The 4,705-nt window shown below is 43.8% G+C and overlaps 1 long non-coding RNA gene across 1 annotated transcript; it reads right to left on the minus strand.

Moving 5' to 3' along the window:
- Positions 1-34: 34 nt before the first annotated feature.
- LOC114636915 lies at positions 35-4,514 on the minus strand. The gene is made up of 3 exons (XR_003713705.1): positions 4,407-4,514; positions 3,297-3,344; positions 35-70 (listed from the first exon to the last, which is right to left on the minus strand). It is a non-coding gene; the product is annotated as an uncharacterized LOC114636915 (long non-coding RNA).
- Positions 4,515-4,705: the final 191 nt, after the last annotated feature.

Below are 4,705 nucleotides of genomic sequence, written 5' to 3' on the forward strand. Positions count from 1 at the left end.
TGCAACTGTGTAATTATTATGAACACTACCTTACCTGAACTACTTGGGGCAGTCCTCCACAGTCTGCCATCTAGAAGAGGAAGAACATCTAAGTCAGTGGACCTCTGCTGAGGGGAGTACTCTCACCATCCCAAGTCAAACAGGCAGGAATTAATGGTAGGCTTCTTGATGCTAACTAACTGCATTACCTTTTGGATCACTCCAGTGCACTCTATGCTTTGACACTGGCAATACCTGTAGACAGAATCCTGAGAGACACTCAGGCTGTTCATCCACAGGATGCTAAGGCCTGATTTTCAGGCCTCTTGTTGGGCTGACAGTGTTGCCAGCTACACCTTTCACCCTGGCTCTGCCTGTACCCAAAGAAGCTAGTTGCTCAGTCCTTCACTTAGCCCGAGTACCTGGGCACAGGCATGTGTCACCATGTCCGCTTTCCCCTTCATCTGTTTATTGTCCTTACTCTGTGACAAAGGGTCTGATACCATCAAGAGGGGAGAGCTGTCCAGCCCCTCACCTTCCCCAGCTGGATCTTGGGGTGCTGTTCTTCACTTTTGAAGGGTTTTCATTGGGTGGTCTTAGAGCTTTGCTAGTGTGTACTGGAATCCCCTGTTAAATCCTGACTCTTGGAAACTATCTTGGGGATTCTGACTGAATAGGTGTGCAATGAGGCCAGAGAACTAGCATTTCTAACTCTGTGACAGAGGTGGAACATCTGCCAGTCTGTACTTAATACTGTTCCCAGTGTGTGCTGGCCAGACAGATGATATGACCTGACCTCAGAGAGGGGCCATTCCAATGACTTGTCTCTATTTAAAGGGCCATGAAACGTCTGGAGAGATGGCTCAGTAGTTTAGAGCACATGTTGTTCTTCCAGAAGACTGGGATTTGATCCTCAGCACCCATATGGCAGTTCACACGCTCTGTGATTCCAGATCTAGGGCATTTGACACCTTTTTCTGACCTCCTTAGACACCACCAGTGCAGTCAAGCACATGGTGTACACACATGCATGCACACACAGGCAAAATACTCATATGCATAAAATAATTAAAGGTATCTATATCTCCCTTGTTTCATCGATGGAATTAAAATCAGATTTAAATGGGAGCCATTATTTAAAACAGAAGAATGTCACAAAGGCATTAGAATTTGAGCTTAAGAAGGAACAATCTGAGAAAAATAAGCCTGAGAAACAACTGGTTAACCTGACAAATATAAAATGGAACAAACTGGTGTGGCCTGGGATGTTTGCAAAGTTTAGAAGCTAAAAACTGGTTAGAAGTAAGACACTGCTGCACACGCCTCTAATGGGAACCCTTGACACCAGGGACAAGGCCAGTCCAGGTTACACAGTGAGTTACCAAGCCGTGACCATACATGGAGCTACTGTCTCTTTTAAAGAAGAAGAAGAAGAAGAAAGAAGTAGTAGAAGAGGAGGAAGATGAGGGGAAAGAGGAGGAAGAGAAGGGGTCATAAGACCCTATCCTGCCTAGGGAAGCTAAAGGCAGTGGAGGGCTGGTGAAGAGGAAGCCATCATCTTCGGTGGTGTGGCTGCTGGTGAAGTACTCAAGTTTCAGGGGACAGCTCCACACCATGCCTGTGTGGATGATCTCCTTCGAGAGTAGTGTGTACTCTTAACCAATGAGCCTTTTCTCCAGCCTCCACCTCCAATAGTTTTTATTAAAAGTTGTGTTTATTTTGAGTGCATGTAGCTTGGTGTGTGTGTATATGTGTGTGTATGTGTGTGTGGTCAAAGATGATAACTGGTGGGAGTCAATTCTCTTTCAACTCAGGTTGTCAGGCTTGGCAGTGAGTGCCTTTACTTGCTGAGCCATCTAGCTGGTCCAGTGTTTTGTGAGACCGGGTCTCATGTACTCTGAACTTGCCATGCAGCTGACAATGAACTTCATTCAACGCCTGACTATTTACCTCCCAAGGCTTTTGTTTTCCTTGTACCACCAAATTTGAAGCCATAATTTTTTATCCATATTTTAGAGAAGCCCATGGATCATCTGCAGTCCAGAGCACTGTGAGTTCGGCAGCCTCAGAGCACTAGCCTATGTGTGTTCTGAGAGCTACATACTGCTGTTGGTAACAGGACTTCCCTTTGATACACACTTGAGAGAGACAAGGAAGGAGGCAGGAACCATGCCTCAAACATATGATGAGCAGAGTTCTGTTTGGACAATGATCACTTGGAACTTCTTTCTGTCTGGGGGACACTTACGATTCTCTTGACAATTTAGAAATATGTAACAAATATAAGGTGGCCTAAGAGAAAAAAGCTGTATCCTTTATCCTAAGATATGCTTAAAAATACAATAGGGGCCAGGCATGGTGGCACACACCTTTAATCCTAGCACTGGAGAAAGAGAGGCAGGCAGATCTCTGTCTATGAGTTTGAGTCCAGCCTGGTCTACAAAGTGAGTTCTAAGACAGCCACGGCTGCTATACATAAATACCCTATCTTGAAAAACGAAGTGAAACAAATAACTCAGAATATAAGGCATTCTCAGTGTTACTTTTTTTTTTTGTAATTTTGTAATGTTTATTTAATTTTGAGTAGAATGGGAAATTGTTTATAACATAAATGGAGGAAAACAGATACAAGTTTATAGATATCTTCTCATTTTTATTTGCCTGTTTGTTTTGTAGGCCAGGATTGCTTGGAACTCACTATGTAGCTCAGGCTGGCTTCAAACTTATAGCAATCCTCAGCCTCCTATGAGTTGGAATTATAAGTATAGGCCACCATCTCAGCCATTTTTTTTTTCTTCAGACAGTGTCTCTCTTTGTAGCTCAGGCTAGTCTCAATCTCACTAAAAATCTACTTGTGCCTCCTGAGTACTAGGATTAAAGGAACACACCACCATGCTCAGACCTCCAGCTCCTCAGACATTATGACCTAAAAATATAGAAAAAAGACACTAATATTTCACTACATATTTCTTTTTCAGTGGGCAAGTTATCAGTAATTTAGGAAATATATTCTCTGGGCTGGTGAGATGGCTTAGAGGATCAAAGTGCTTGCAGCTGAGCCTGAGACCCTAGTGACCTCCCTAAGAACCCTATGACGGAAGGAGAGAGGGAAGACGTCTTAACTTCCATGTGTGCCTTGGCACGTGTTGTCTCCAAACCAATAAAGACATAAATGTAATTAATGTATTTTTTCTTATTCTTGGGGGCGGGGACACAAACACCTATGAGTGCTGAGAAGAGAGTGTCCCACAGTGCAGCTTAAAACACAGAATTGGAGTGTATCTCAGTTATCACAGTGGTGAGAGCAAACATACTACCTTTAGCAAAGTTGTATTTATAGGGTCAAGGCGAGAATTACATTCAACCTGAAAAAGAAAACAATTTTATAAATTGCTAGAATTATCATCTTAGTGATCTTACAACCAGATAGATTAGGTCATGTGTGAGGCTTGCTTGGCTAATGGCTCAGAGTTCATCTAAAGAAATCAGTCATTTCCTTTTTCTGATATTTCCAGTCTTTAATGAACAGCACGCTGACTCTAAAGACCATAAGACATGTGGACAGGCACCTCCCTTCTCAGAGAGGTGCCGAGGACTGTGGCCCCGCCCTGCCTGCTGGGATCCCCTCCATGCCTTCTCAGCACAACTGGACCATCCACTGGGCCTAAGCACTGTGTCTGCCTCTCTGCTCAGGCCCTCCTGCCTGGAGTGGACGGCTGTCATGCCTCAACCACTGACTCTTCTGACTCAAGGTCTCTGGCTCTCCAGTGTGAAGCTGAATTCTTTGCGACTGTTCCATTGTAATGGTCATCAAAATCTGGGATGACGGCCTGGCTTGTCTCCTTGTTTGTGATCCTGGACCCTTCTATCTATGAAAGTGTCCTCAAAGAAAACAGTTTGAGAAGATTACCTCTGAGTACATGCCCTGTCACTGAGCCATATACCTCCAGCTCTAAAAGGTCAGTATCTTAATCAAATATTTTTTATCAAACAATTGTAATCAAACTCAATCACTTAATCAAACACCTTTTCCTTGTTACATTTTCTAAGGATATACACATAGAAGCTGTGATAAGAGCTGAGAATCCAGGAATGTGTATGACTATACACACCAAAAAGGAAAATGAAATAAGTTCAAACCATCACTGCTGTGTGGAATGAATACACAGAAGACCAGGTAGGGTTTTCAGAGACAGACAAGAAGAGGTGTCTGGAGACGTGCAGTGGTGGAGAAAGGAGGACTGTGCAGGGCACACATGTCACTGTGGTGGTGAGTGTACAGTGACAACGCACACAGAGGCAAACTGTGGGAGGCCTGCAGGAGGCCTGGAGCTGACTGAACTGACAGGGCCTGAGTGCTTTCGCAGAACAGTGGACATGTGCGGTACTGAAGAGGCAGTGAGCCCTCAGGGAGTGGATCAAGTTACCTAGGCAAGAATCAGCAATCCAGGTGAACTTGGGATCTTGGGATTGCTGAAAGGCAGGTTTACAAAACTCCTCTAAAATCAAGAGATGATCTAGAAGCCAAGCTCCAGTCAGAGGTTCAGTCTGCTCTATGTGAAGGACAATGCAGGCAGTGGTAAACAAACGCATCCTTTGTTGTATAGAAAACACAACAGTTCTACATGTAGAATTTTAAAATGGATATCTAGTCACAGGGCTCAGAGTATAGTGAATAAGCTATATACATTTTCTAAGAAATCAACTTCTGTCTCTGTATAATAAA

The sequence above is a fragment of the Grammomys surdaster genome, unplaced genomic scaffold (genome assembly GCF_004785775.1).
Source record: "Grammomys surdaster isolate TR1022 unplaced genomic scaffold, NIH_TR_1.0 125057, whole genome shotgun sequence".
NCBI classification, from domain to species: domain Eukaryota; kingdom Metazoa; phylum Chordata; class Mammalia; order Rodentia; family Muridae; genus Grammomys; species Grammomys surdaster.